This window comes from Schistocerca nitens, chromosome 5, assembly GCF_023898315.1.
Source record: "Schistocerca nitens isolate TAMUIC-IGC-003100 chromosome 5, iqSchNite1.1, whole genome shotgun sequence".
Lineage (NCBI taxonomy): Eukaryota > Metazoa > Arthropoda > Insecta > Orthoptera > Acrididae > Schistocerca > Schistocerca nitens.
Window position 1 is genome coordinate 266,658,291 of NC_064618.1, and position 16,201 is coordinate 266,674,491.

Consider the following 16,201-nt stretch of genomic DNA (forward strand, 5'->3'; position numbering starts at 1 on the left):
GGCGTGCCCACAGTTGGATACGCGGTACAGCAAAAACGGCAAACTCACATGCCGTCTCAATACGGAAATCAAGATCAACACGCGTATTCAAATACAAACAACAGTTACAACAGTAATAACACTTCATGCGGCAATCCATACAAAAGGCACCGCGGTAATAACAACAACAACAACAACGGTAACAACGGATACAAATATAGCAACAAAAACACAAACAGAAATAGAAATAATAATAACTACGAGCCAAGACAGCATCAAGGCTGGACTCGTAGCGATCAATACTTTCATTCAAACACTGCTAAACCACAGCAGCCACCAGGACAAAATTGGAGCATACCTTACGACCGACAGGTAAGTCATAATGCGCAACAGCAACAACAACTGCAAAAGTTTGGAGATCACCACAGGCAATATCCGAATGTGAATATAACAGAAGTGACACCTGATACACAACCTCAATCTCTGTCAGTACCTAATACAAATGCTAATCCAACAAACTAGAAACAGTCACTTCTATGCCCCGGGTGGTGGCTGAAGAATTCTTGGGGGGCGACTTCAATGTTAATCAGTTATTTGACACCACCATTGAACAACAAAATACTGATTTGCCTAATAATTCTAAACAAAAACTACCTGTTTTATATATAAGATACAACCACAATGAGAATATATCAGATGAACTTTTGCAAGACAGTACACAATGTCGTTCAAACACAAATGAAATTGTTTTAGCCTCTACTACTGGTGTAGTAGGTGGGATTCCAACTACTATTTTCTTAGATACAGGTGCAGCTGTGAGCGTTTTGTCTTTCAATTTCTATAAAAAGATGTGTGAATTGGAGCTTGTGCCCGAGTTTCCTGCCCAAAACTGTAAAATAACTACTGCTCTAGGTAATAAGTCATATAGGGTTAAGAAGCAAGTATTTGTAAAAATTAAAATAGGTAATGGAACCGTACAATGGCCATTCCTGGTTGTACAAAACTTTGTGACAAATTGCATATTAGGATTAGATATTATGAGCGAGAAGGACTGCATTATAGACTTCTCCAAAGGTAAATGTATTTTAAATGATGAAGGCAGTGTAATTATTATTGATTTGGACAGGAGAACTCTAAAGCATGACAAACACTGTACAGGGTACAAGGTTCTGTTAGTACTTGACAAAGACATTCAAGACATTCAAACACACTCATCTGACACAGAGCTAATGGACTTGAAAACTTTGCTTGATCATAAGATACATGAAGCTACAGCTCTCAGTGTACATGAACGTGTAAAACTACAGGAAGTGTTATCCAAATATTTACAAGTTTTTACCAAACGATTAGGTGTTATCAACACGTATGTGTACAAGATTGAAGTGAAGCCTCACAAGATCTTCTACCACAAGACATATAACGTACCATTATCTCAACGACCTGCTGTGTGGCAAGAACTAAAACAAATTACAACATAGATAATAAGTAGTATAGAAATGTTCATTTCAGCTGCACCAGTGACGCAGTTGAAGACAGAAGAACTTTTCTTTCAACGCCGCGGCACTACCAAGAAGACTGAATATTACGGCAAAATTTATGATTACGTAGCAGTGAATGATATATTAATTTTTCGCGGAACATATGTGACTGTAGGTACCACTGACTTGGTATTACACCTGACGAACCGACAGACGTCATCTGTGAAGGGACCTTTTACTTCGAGAAATAGATTGGACGCAAGATTCTCAGCAAGAAAAGCATCTACCAGTAGCCAAGGCCACACAGACACAATAAACACACTCACAAAACGCGAGGAATCTAACAGTTTTCCTTCTCTTATTATTTTGAATATTTATTGAGTAGTGAAAACGCCTGGTCTTGCCTACTGATGTAATGAATGTTGTGTCTAACCTACCTTAATTTCAGATGACATCACAAAAAAAAACATCGATAAAATCCCAGTAAAACCGTTAAAGAGAAAGTAAATATCTGCAATTCATGTAATCAAATGTGACATAATGTAATAATTTATAGCTATGTAATGATGATGTAAACATGTTTATATGTAACTGTATTATGTTTATGCTAAGAATATATGTGACGTGTATATGTATGATTACTTATGTTTTTTTTAAAAAAAATGATGTATAATGTAACTGTTACTATGTGAAAATCTGAACGATAACGAGTGCCAAAATGTGAAAAACTTTTTAAAAAAAAATTGCATAGTGAACCACTGTTCACGGACATTAATGTACATTACTAAGTCTGCAACTACGCAGAAACCTATGTGAAAGAAACTCTTAATGACATTCATCATGCATCGTACATTTGTAAACGCGATGAACAACTTCTTTGATAACTACGAACATTTAGGTGAGCTATATTTTAAAAGAAAAACTGAAAATGTGAAGTGCATAATTGGTGCATTGTCTAGTGACATTACTACAGTACCTCACTTCAAGATGTTAACTGGATTAAATGGTCACAACGTGCCTGTCCAGAAAACAACACGACGAGTGGAAGAATTTTGGTTGGAACTTCAGGGAATGGAATGTTCTCGAAATGTGACGGACACACTACCTGGACTATCCAAGGATCGACGCCAGCTATGTGCCGTCCGAGGTTCTGCAACCAAGCTTCCACGGAGTATCGAAAACGAACTGCATATGGACCAATTACTCGACGGGTCACGTCCGATCTGTAATAAACAATTCTTGTTGTCACAACGAACTGCATCACAACGACTATAATGGAAATAGGAAATTGACATGCTTATGTATCAATTACGTTGTTATACAGCGATGTTACTGTGATCAAAAAACTTTACCTCGACGACACTAACCTGTGAAACATTACTGTGCAGCAGATGAACATAAACTGTAATAACGACACGATGTGTATAGGTGAACGCACCTGAAACAAAAAGACATTTTTCTTTGAAGCATTTCAATGTAATACTATGTAACTAAGAACATTCAACAATCTAAAGTTGTGTTATAGCAAATATTGTAATTTTAAAATTAAGATACCTCTCATAGAATGTACTCTTCATATGTAATCTTGGTGGAATATTTTCTTTGTGCAACGACTAAGAAACGCGAGCGCACACGAACAATATGAACTGCAATACTGTGCCGCGTGACCTAAATTTACGATATAACGGCAGTGCCGGAGTCACATAGACGCTTCTGCGCATGCGTGCACTCTATTTTGCCAACATAAGAACTTTTACGGCGCACGCGCGTCATTAAAATTTTGTATATAATATACTGTATAATGTATGTCATGTAAACAGTTGTAGATAACTTAGATTTTCGCAGCGCTATGTCACTGATAAGACAAAATACAATTAGGACACACTTATGTTTCATTAAGATGGAGAGGTCTTGCAGAACAACTGGTGCGGAAGCACGTATATTTTATTAACTGGCACACCGCCATATTTGAAGTTATATAAGAACACTGCGAGTTGCAATCTTACTAGGCACTCGATTCTGTAAAGAATTTATGTTTATGAAAGTAAGTAGAATTATTTAACTGTAGGCTTATTCGTTGAATATATCTGATTTAACTAATTGTGTAAACTTTTTTATGTTTAGTAGACAGACACCTCTGTACGACGTATTGACATGGCTGGCAAATTATTCTAATACTGAGATTTAGATTTTGAGTCCGCACCTACCGCAGCAGTCTTTGGAAACGATTTAAATACGAAGTCCGATTATTTGAATCACATTTCACGGTCAACTACGAATAACATTGCATTTACGAAAAAGCCATTGTCAAGCGTCTGATACCAAGTAATTAAACGTCCACGTTCCAGATAAGAAAATATTAATTACAACAAATCACTATAATACATAATTAATAATTGATATTTATTTATTTTATTTTATTTATTTTATTTATTTTAAAAAGACCACCCTATTTCCCTGAGTCCTTCATTAACATCTCAACTGATTAAGCCGTTTAGGTGCATAGAAATTCCCTGTTGACATTGTACCCCTTTTAAATCATTTTTCATTTCGTTAAGCATAGTATTGTTCAGTCCCATGTTACGTGTGAAGATCATGCGAAGTTTTACTTTGCCTTTTTGAATGCATACTTCATTCTAAAATCTTTGACGTGGAATATCATTTCATAGTAATGGTTCTCCTCGCCATCCCTCTGTATATCATTACGCATTACCATATTACACCTTGTTGTGTTCAACAGATTGAACATTGTTAGGAAATTTGTATATAAAATGTTTTCTGCTTGCCGTTCACTGTCGTTCGTCCTTTACAGAAATGAAAAAACTTTTGTCAAGGCGAGAGGTAAGTGGAAATTTTATTAGGCTAAGATAATTGTTTCACTTCACTTCGGCATTTTATATAAAGACAAGTTCTATTCAGACTAGTTACATTTCAGTAAAAAATTAGATTCTGTTTAATCAAAGATTAGCATACAGTTTTAAGCTGGATAACAGTTTGTAGGTAAATAGTTTTGGTAATATGTAGACTCTTTGTTAAGTTAGAGGTATATTTGGGCTAAATTTCATACAGAATCACATAGTGGGGAATTTAAGTGGCAGCCATCATTTCAGGCAGCTTTGGTTGAGTGTATCCTGCAAATTAGTATTTTTAGGCTGCATTGGTGTCACGATCAAAGAAGAAGTTAGGTATTTTTCTAATTTTCAACTCGTCTAAATTTACGACTGTTTCTGTTGTTCTTTCATTTGTTTTCATTCTTGAAGGCTGCTTTTCTCCATGGATTACTGTTCTCACAATGAAGCGGAGATGCTGAGTCCCAGATAGGCACAACCAAAATCACTGTCAACAAATAAGCTTTAAGCCAAAATGGACTTCATCGTAAACAGACAGACACACGCACGCTCACGAAAACGCAAGTCATGCACACATGACCACAATCTGGTTCAAATTGTTGAAATGGCTCTGAGCACTACGGGACTTGACTTCTGAGGCCATCAGTCCCCTAGAACTTAGAACTGCTTAAACCTAACTAATCTAAGGATATCAGACACATCCATGCCCGAGGCAGGATTCGAACCTGCGACCATAGCGGTCGCGCGGTTCCTGACTGTAGCGCCTAGAACCGCTCGGCCACTCCGACCGGTGACCACAATCTCTGGCTGCGGCAGTCTGGCCTCAACAACCGAAGACTGTGGTTGCATGTGTGTGAGTTGCGTTTGCGTGTGTATGTGTGTGTGTGTGTGTGTGTGTGTGTGTGTGTGTGTATGTGTATGTGTGTGTGTGTGGTTGTTTTCTGTTTCCGAGGAAGGCTTATTTGGCCGGAAGCTTACTTGCTGAGAATCTGTATGTTGCGCCTACCTGCGCTTCAGTATCTCCGGTATATGGTGAGTAGCAACTGTCCGTTTCATAATATTGTCCTTATTCCATCCTGGATTTTCCGTTGTTGTATTAGTACTCTGATTGTTTGATATTGTTCGTTTATTTTACTGTGGCTTTAACTTGGCCGCAGTTATTGTTTCATGTCATTTCGAGCTGTCATGTATTTGAAGTCACCTAGTTCATTTGGAAAGTTAAAAGGTAGCTCCTGTAACTTCAAGCTGCTAAAATTTGAATCCACTCACTGTTTTCTTGGACAGTAAAGTAAAAAGAAAATTTTTAACTTTGTTGCTGTCCGAAATGCTCACTATCAATCCTTTTATATTCTGAGTGTGAAATAAAGGTGATATTCCTTTTAATGGTGAATGGTGCTTTAAATTCCTCGCGGTCCAGTCCTCCCACAGAAGAGCATTTCCCGCCAGAAAGTTAGATGCAGTTACCTATCTCAGTCACACACCGCAGGGAAGCTAGCGTTGTTCTTGGAGGATGAAAACTCATTTCCCCATTAAACGGCTGAACTAGCCCTCGCAGTCTACCAGCGCTCCATACCAAACAACTCTTTTTTACTGGACGACAAGACAGCTGCGAGATAAAGATAAACGTAAAATCTCTGGCCCAGTCCTGTAGCCGGGTCATTGGCCTCACTGTATTTCTTTGTCGAGGCACTAGGAGCTGAACGGTGTCGGGCCCATCGACCTGGCAGCCTATTACTGCAGGGTACGATACCCGGCGCTTATTTAATATTAGGCTGAGTGGACGTGAGCCCGTCCTGGAGGGACTGGGTCGAGGAAAATTCCTCCCCCTCCCCCTTCTTATCTGGGAATGAACTCGATACTAGACCATCATGGACACCAGGCGCAGTGCAAGTCTCTTAACACGGAAAATAATTCCATTCACACATTTGGACACTTCAGAGCAGGCGTGACGAACAACAACTGTATTCTCATGATTTCGGTTCATCTGCAGTAGGGAAATCTCATCTGCAACTTCTTGTGTCTAACTTTATTAATAAGCAGTGTCGCACAAAGCTGCACATTCTCGGAAACTATTATTGCGAGTTTCAGAGCGTTTCCAGGTGAGAGAGTCTGTCGTACCTCCTCCCGATTCCGTCAAACAGACGGAGAGCCAGGTCTGCGCTGCCGCTGAATAATGAACCGGGCTTCGCGGGGCGAAAACAAATCCAGGTTTCTGATTATTCTGCCTGGAGTGCTTCCTATTATGTTCAGTCTTCCCGGCCCGCTCCACCTCAACTCCTGTCGGAAACCTCGCTGAAAGATTAGAGAACAGGAGCGGGAGGAGGCGAAACCGTGCAAAGATTGCCCTTTGCGAGTAGGCACTAGTCGCTGGGGGTATTATGTCGCCGCCAACAAAAGGCGCCGGCGGGGGTGTATCGGCTCCGGAGTGGCACGCCGGGGGAAGCTTTGTCTGCGACGCAGTGCCCCGCGCCGTCTGCGAAGAAAGGCCAGTGGGGGCGGCGGGGGCGGCGATGCGCCGAAACAATGGCTGCCGCCGGATGAGTCCCGCCGACAATGACGACTGCCTGCCGGCTAGGCCGCGCATGCGCACACGAATGTTGTGAGTTGCGGGGCCCGTCTGGCTCTTCGGAGACGGCGTTTACTTAGCACACCGCAAGCCGACTCGTGCCCTAGTGTGAGAGCGATAAATTGTATCCCTGCGCCTTCAACTGTGTTAACCAGCTGCGCGAGGAAACTAATAAGACGGGTGACTGTTGTAGGGAGCAGGCGAGTTCAAAGACTTCGCAAGAGACTGTACGACGCATTTCTAAACACGCTTCCTACTCTATACCATTCGCGTAAGAAATGAAGGAAAATATTAAAATAGGCGCCCTTTTGAAGGCCGTGGAAGCCATTGCATTAAAGACGCAAAGTGTAGCCGTAGCATATGTACTTTTCCAAACAGCCTCATGATCAGGATTAGTCCTCCCTGGGCCTGTGTTTTCCGAAGGAGGACGAATAATAACCGTGGAATGTGTAATGTGACCATACTCTGTGGAACAAGTTGTAAAAGAGAGAAGGATGACATGGAAAAAATTTTTAGCCAGGGAATCGAATAAATTCATTCATTTAGACAAATCATAAGGGGTGCTAAAAGAAATTTCTGCCTTCAAAAGGAGACTTCCAGAGTCATTGCAGTGGGAAGTTATCCGATTCTGTGCAGTAAATCCTGAACTTTATCAAAAAGGTGGATGGTCTCTGTGTTATAGGCCAGTGTTGGCAGAGCATAAGTACAATAATATAAGAAGTTAAGACAGAAGTAACTTTAACAGTAATTATCGTATTAAAAAGGAAAGAACACCTTGATGTTATGCAAAATTATAGTTATTTGATCGCGAACCGGCTTTAGGTGCCTCAGGCCATCTTTGGGTGATGACTGAATGTCACAAACACAGACACAGACATTATCTGTACAAAAGATACAAAAATGACAGAGTACTTACACATGGAAACATTGCAATAATTACATCACATTAAAAGGGAGTAAACAATGTTTTTATGATAAATAAGTTGAATTTACAGTGTGATCCTACTATTTGTAACGAAAACTGAATTTATCAAAGGGCAAAGTGGAAACTGAGTCTGGTTATTTAATAGTAGGCTGTCATTCTGTACAATGTGTTTGTATATTTCCAGTAGGATTATCTCTCTTCTTTTCTTGACAGAATAAAACTTCACATTCACATCTCCTAGAAGATGATCAGCAAAGGTGTAACTCTTCTTCCTTAATCTCCATCTTCTCTCATGATCACGTTGCATGATTGCCACAGCTCTGCCTGACTCACCAATACACAGTTTTTCACACTGCTTGCAAGTGATTTTATACACATCTCACTATTCCAAGGGTTGTAATTTGCCTTTAGTATTGAATAACAATTCTGATTGGTTATTGGGATTATAAAATGCAACTCTGTAGTTGCGAGACTTTTGCCAAAATATGGAATTTTGCACTAGGTCTTGTAACTACTGAATGATTTATGTCCGTCAGCACTGGTGATCCTCTTTTAGCACAAAACCATTCATATGATGTAGAATGTGAAGTTTTAAATTCTGTGAAGAAAAGCACGGAGATGACCATATAGGAAATACTGGTAATCAACAAACACGACACAGAATGCCATCCTGGTGTTAAATGATCAAACTCAGTATCCATTTTACACTTTGTTAAATGAAGTTTTTTTACAAATACTAGATTTAAACTCTTAATTCATCAAATTTCTCATAAGCTGTTAAATCTGTCTCCAGATAAAACTTTGTTTACGCCGTTTACTTGCTAAAGTAATATACCATAATGTTTTCCGATGTAAACACTCTGTCATTTTTGTATCTTTTGTACGGATATCATCTGTGTAGTCGCCCTTCATATTTATCTGTGTTTGCGACATTCAGTTCTAATCTGAAGATGGCCTGAGAAGGTGGAAGATGCTTCATTACTAAATAAATGTGATTTTGCAGAATATGAGGAAGTCTTTTCCCAATTTAATATTATTGTCATGTTAAACCAAGCACCGACGGAAAATTTAGTCAATGTTGGTAACTGTTATAATGGTGATGCCTGAAACAGACGAAGAGATGACAGTCATGGGCTCAGTCCTCATGACAGGGACTGGAGAAGCTGACAGCAAGGAAAATACAGGAATGATATAGAGGTAAGAGAGAATTTTCAGCAGAGAACAAAGGTTGACAATGGAAAATACAAATTTTCGATATTTATTTGAGAGTAAATCGATCAATTAATTAATTTATCTCATATGATGTTTATTTATGCATTGTCAAAAACACGTGAGAGACTCAGTTTACTAAGTATCAGAGCTGGTATGCAGTCTTTTTATGCTTTTATATTTGGGATCTCGTGGGTATGTGATCCTTATTCAGATTTAAAAGTTATATTTGGCTTGATCCTTGACGAACCTCTTTGGAGTAATAACTACAGTGGACACGTGGTGAACTAGGGAAAGGTTGAATTATCCTGATCACTGTGTATCCAACGGGTCAACAGGATAGGCAGTCACTCGCTGGGGTGACTCTGAATATTTTATGTAATTTGGTTTGACTGGTGAGAAGTAGCACAGAGCACATTTGGCTGCATATGGAGGCGACTCGAGGAGTGACAGCTGCACTGAAATAGGTTTGGAAGCAAGAGACTGGTGACAGTCATCTGCAGTCATTGCTTTACAATATCAGGTAACAAAACAGCAGTGAAGTATTTAATGTAAAATCGTGTGCAATGAGTGGAAACGACATGAAGTTTTCTGCAAGGCCATAACGCACTAGCAATACACTACACCTGTTAGTATAGGCCAACCGTTTTACGTCTGAGCAACCATTCTTCAACACCTGACCTGTTGCCCCGGGGATACTGAGCTTTAATGGCTTGTTCTTACCACATGTAGCTGGAGGTACTAACCCACTCAAAAGTATACGTAATGCCTAAAATTATTTCTCTAAAAATGACGTAAATACTGATATAACGTTGTTCAGTACACTGTCCTCAGCACAAATAAAAAATCTGAACTAATACCTGTTACACGCTGTATGTGTTTCCTACTTATTACTCATGCTGACCCGTTTGCCTCAAAAATTATCAAAAGAGTTTTGGCACAAGTAGGGAACAAAGCCACAAATGGAATTATAACAATGGAATCTGGCGCTCCTTTACATTGCAATTAACCATTGAAGAGCAATATGAAGTGGGGTTGTGTGACACATCTTTTTCTTTTTTCTCCGAGGAGTTGGATCGTGGAGCTCTAAGCAGGACCGATTTGATAGGTAATACAGGTGAGCTGATAGCTGAGCGTTGGCTGCGTATACTTCTCGCAGCCACTGCGCACTCACATATTCTTGGAAATGGAGACAGTAAAGTGGCACCAAAGATGGACGAAATGGAAGATGGATATTGTTGTTGTTGTGGTCTTCAGTCCAGAGACTGGTTTGATACAGCTCTCCATGCTCCCCTTTATGCTTGACTCCACTTCGGCGATTTCATTGCAATGGTGATATGTGCTCATTAAAACTTCAAACGTAATTATAGGGTAAATATCAAAAACCTTGAAATTGTTTTAATTATCATAGACTATAACGACAGGGACAATCTGATGGTTTGATCCGTCATATGAGAGCTGACAACGCCATTAAACATCACAACAAGCTACTTTTCTAAAAGTGCACGTGTAGGTTAAGTCGGGGAGAGTTGGACCACTTTTTTTCAGCATAAAATTTGTGTGTTCATCAACTTTCTTGACTTCTGACAGCATGTTCTTACAGAGTGTCATATAAACTTCCATTCAATATATTGCTGAGGCACTGCTGCATAAAGTAGACAAGAGATATGATAAAATTGAAACATACAAGAGTGGTCCATCTCACCCATATGTGTACGAGTGTGATGGGCCAGTGTACTGGAAGAGATAAACCACATTTCCTCTCTTCTCTGATCCCTCGTTTTATTTATAGTTTCAATTTTTTCAGCATAGTTTAGCCGCTTGGATACAGTTCTTGCTTTCCCCTTAAATTCATGTTTTTTCAGTAGATATTTTTATCAGTGATATTTCACCAAGAAAAGAGTAAAATTAAAACTAAATTTTTTATTTGGAGTATTTCGTAATGACTGCATAATATTACTAATTAATATCTGATTTTTTAATTATAAATTTCGATTGAATACTGGCTTTTCTAATGAACTGCTTTTATTCAAACATTAGTCTGTCCTTCTCTCACCACAGCAATCAACTTATTACCCATACTGAACAACGTTGTTGCGATAATTATGAACAGGAGACACACTGAAGCCTGTCGTTATTTTTATTAGTTTCGTAATAGATTTCACAGCACCTAACACATTAATCTTCATCCTATTCATCAACGTTATTTTCGTAATCTTTTACAATGCCTACATCTGATGAACACAGTGAGCTATTTGCAGTATTTTTCTTTTTAACTTCTTCAGTCTATTTTTCTCTTCACTAGTATTCCCTTTGGTGCTATTTCTGTCCTTTTTTTCTATATCATTACTTTTCTTATCCCTCTTTATATTTACAGTTTCAATGTTTTCAGCACAGTTTAGCCCTTTGGATAGAATTGCTGCCTTTCACTTTAAATTCATGGTTTTGTCACTAGAAGGAATGGGTGATATTTCTTCCAGTAGTTTTATCTCTGTTGGCTTAAGAGCAGTCAATTTTTAGGTAACAATCTTGAAGGGTTTAGGTTTAGGAGGATGGAGTCACAAGTGGTTTTCGTGAAGGTATTTGACTTCAGCAAACAACTCTGTTCTTTTGTTGTGATTCGGATCACTGCGTCCCTCGATTAGCTTTGAAGTGGACATTGGCATGTGCGCGTGTGACTCTGCTCTTCCATGTGTTGGCACAGACGTATCTCCCGACAAATAAGCGTTGTCTGAGACTGAGTTCATCTTCAGTGGAGCATTCCACGTACATGGAAGCTATATTTAATTATGCCCCGTCTCAATCACACGAAAACAAGTGGTCCATCTCTAAAATAACATTGGTCCATCTCTTCCGACTGTCTAGGAAAGATGGACCACGCCGACTTTCATATGACAGCAGAAAACTCGGTGGCCACTTCAGGGTAGTTTCATACCCACACTTTTGTATACTCCCAGTACGAAAGCAGCCTGACTGTTGTGTAAAATACGCTTTAATACCAAAATTATGTAACTACACGATAAAACTTTTCGGATTACAAGAAGAGAGAATGTTGTTTTCCTCCGAAACTAAGGCGAAAATGACAGCAACAGTTTTGTATCAAGTTCGTTCACAAAAGAGCTTCCCGGCAAGTAATGGGACCTTCTGCGTAATGGCGCGTTTGTGAAATATGTCACTTGTCCGTCTCACCCATTACTCCAACTCTCCCGGACGTACCCTATAAAAAATTAAAGACGAGTTTACTAAAAGTTCTTACGCAGATGTGCCAGTATTTCCCTGATTTAACTAATCTCCATAGTAGATGAGTAATCACAATTTACTTTTTCGTGTGTGTTTTTAATTTTAGGTAATATTTGCTGTATCGTAAACTCAGATGCATGCGTACTTTGAAGACTGTGTTCATAACTTCTTTTATACCGTGTTGCTACATATTTTACAAAGTGGTTGTAAAAAGACTTTAACTATTTTCATTGCTTTTTCATATCTTATAAGTAAGTGTAATTAGCTTTACCTAAGAATGGTAGTCATTCGTGAGTAACTTATGTTCGGTAGCGTGTGACTTCACAGAAAGTATTTAACGACAATGGTAGCATACTTGGTACATTTTTTTATGTCTATGCGTGTTGCTTATATTCTGTTGCTGCGTCTGTCAAGTGACTCTGCGGCCGAATAGCTACATGAATTACGTACTCTAACTCTTCATTGGTCTTAGAACAGTTTTGAGGTATGGAATAAGTGTCTGAGTGCTATTTAAATATCTTAACTTTTCAGTAGGTTTGATATAATTTTTGTGAATGCGAAATACGGACTTTTGCTTTTTGCTGCTCTTGAAGTATCTGACTGACGGATTTTGCACGATTTTAGGAACTTTAATCTGACTGCATTTTCAGTGATGGTTTTTGCACGACTTCACTAACTTTAATTTTCCTTGTGGGAGCTGAGGCAGCTGTATACTGTTATTATATACTGCAAATGATACTTCCTTATGTGGTTGACAAACTCGTTAAATGTTTCTGACGGAGGTAATTTCGGATAATGAACTTTATTTTACATTGTGGTTGATGGCAGTAGCAGCGGAAAACTTCGCTCTTCCATGTAAATGAACTTTGTACGTGGTTCTGTATTCGGTGCCCTACTTGCATCACATACATTAAGTACTGTTTAATTTTCTATTTTTTTTAGTTTGAATCAACAAATAATGTGAGGCGACCATTCACACATGTATGAATATCTGTCATACAGAATGAGTCATGTAAAACGTCTGCCGCAGATATTGTGGAAGTTGAGAGTACTACTGATGTGCGGTTTTCACAGAATGGATTGCTGGTCAAGAGCTCGTATTGGTAACCAATAAACAGATCGTAATTATACTTAGAAAGCGTATTACTGTGCAAAACATACATTTTTCCAATGGGATATGCCAACTGATATTAACTAACTAAAATTGTGGTGAATTAGAATGTCAGCTGCGTTTGTTGCAGGAGTCTAGTGCGAGTCGTTTACGAGATACTCCATATTGAAAAATTCCCACACCGACATTGTTCAATACCTGCGGTAGCACACACTAAATAACAATACAAGTGCATACAATACATATGTGAATTCCGAATACAACGAGACAATTGACCATCACAGGTTGTGTTCAAAGTGACCACTGGCAGCGGCAACATACGCTTCCTATCTGGCATGGATGGACTGCTGTACACGTGCTAGCATTTCAGTGGAGATGTCCGATCAGGCTGCAGTAATGCTTCGTTGGATTTCATAGGGTGTAGTTGGTATGTCCTTCTAGAGGGAGTCTTTCAGTTTTCCTCACAGAAAAAAGGCTACAGGTAACAAATACGGGGTCGGCCAAGATATAGGAGGCCTGTCTAAAAAGTATCCGACCTCAGGCCAGAAAAAATATTTCGAATACCTGACGGGGCTGGGACCCTAATCCTCTTCAAAGTAGGCCCGTTGTGCTTGCACGCACTTAGTCCACCGATCCTTCCTCTGCTGGAAACACCTCTGGAAGTCTTCTTTTGGAATGGTTCTCTGCTCTAAAAATGGGATCCTTTCAGTGGCGTCTTCAATTTTGGAAAAACCTCTGGAAGTCTTCTTTTGGAATGGTTCTCTGCTCTAAAAACGGGATCCTTTCAGTGGCGTCTTCAATTTTGGAAACAATCCGAAGTCGCAAGGAGCCATGTCCGGAGAGTAGGGAGGTTTGCGAACGGCTGTAATTCCATGTTTGACCAAGATATTTTGGATCACATGTGATGAAGGCGTGGCGGCGTTGTCGAGATGCAGTTGCCAGTTTTTCGCTGTCCACATGTCTGGTCTTTTGCGCCGAACTGCGTCACTGAGTCACTGGAGAACATCTTGATAGTACTCCTTTGTAGCTGTTTGTCCTTCCAGTGCGTATTCGTGATGCACAATTCCATGGACATCAATGAAGGCAGTCAGCATCACCATGATTTTGCTTCGCACCTGCCGCACTTTCTCCAGCCTTGGAGACTCGGGATGCTTCCATTGTAACGACTGTCTTTTAGATTCTGGGTCGTACCCGTACACCCATGACTCATATCGATTTATCACGGTGCTCAGAAACCCAGGATCAGTGTTGGTGGTGTCGAGAAGGTCCTGTGCAACCTCAAAACGGATGTGTTTTTGCTCCGGCGACAACAACTTGGGCACGAATTTCGCAGCAACTTGGTGCATGTTCAGATCATCAGGTAAAATTGCATGTGCAGAATCTTTAGTCACTCCAACCTCTTGGGCAATCTCCCTCATGGTCAAACGACGATCTGCCATCACCAAAGTTTGCACCCTCTCAACAACAACTGCACTCCGAGCAGTTTTGGGCCTGCCAGAACGCTGGCCACTCTCCGCTGATGAGCGGCCATTTTTGAATCAGTTGAACCACTCGTTAATTTGTGTTACACCCACTGCATCTTCTCCAAATACCTACTGAATCTTACGAATTGTTTCGCTTTGAGAATCACAAAGGTTTTGACAATTTTGATGCAGTATCTTTGCTCAACACGTTCAGTCATCTTGAGAGAATCGGTAATCCGACGAACACGTTGAAGAACATCTCACTCAGCCACCGACAGATAGCGACTGTCGCGCTGGAAGGCGGGGACAAAATCATGCATGCGTATAAATGTCTATTCCTTTACTGTGTCCAGTGGCGCCGCGCTATCGTCTCCATTTTGCGTGGGAAAATAAAGGTCGAATACTTTTTAGACAGACCTCTTACATTCTCTGGGTCCAACCCAATGATTTCGAAACAGTTTGTGAAGATATGCTGTAATATTCGAGCACTGTGGGATAGACAGTCATCATGTGGGTATCACAAGTTCTTGCTAGTCTGTATAGGCAAGTCTTGTAGCATGGTGGTCTGTTACGAGGCTGTGGTACTTGTACGTGTACACCGTTCCGTCTACGAAGAACACGCCTATGAGTTGATGGTTCACTATCCCACACCACACGTTTACATTCAAAGGAAGCTAACGTTCCACTTGACTAAGCCGACCGCTACTGTCAAGAGCGAGTAGTGCATGTTTCGGCGATTTACCTGGACATGATTGATAAATATGGCTTCGTCACTAAAAAAGATACGTGATGCATCTGACGTATGCTGTCATAATGTCCACGTAGAGAAGTTAACACGAGTCACATAATAGTTTCCATGCAGCTCTCGATGGAGAGAGAGATTTAATAGGGATGGAACCTATGTCGATGGACAATGCATAGGACACTTACCTGGCCTATGCCACTTCCTCGTGCTGTTGCGGGAGAGCTAATGTGCGGATCAACTACAACAGCAGCAAGAACACTAATTTCCCCCTCTTCTGTAGTCACGCGTTTCCTTTTGTTGCGTTTTCTAGGTGTTAAACTACCACTTTCACGTAACTGGTTGAAGAGCTTGATAAAATAATTTCAGAGTTGGTTGACTTCTGTTGCGATATCTTGTGTATGCACATTACAAGAACGAACTACATTCTTCCTATACTCTCCACACACCAGCAACACCTCGGCTTTTACTGCATTTGTAAATTCCATCGTCTATTCGCGACCTACTGCTTGGACTGTCACACACTAACTGACTAGCAAGTCACAGTGCACTCAAGAAACACAAAAGCACACTGTAAGCAAAGGTAACAACATCGTACCTAGCAACTATGCATGTTGAATGACACAAACATGTGTTGGT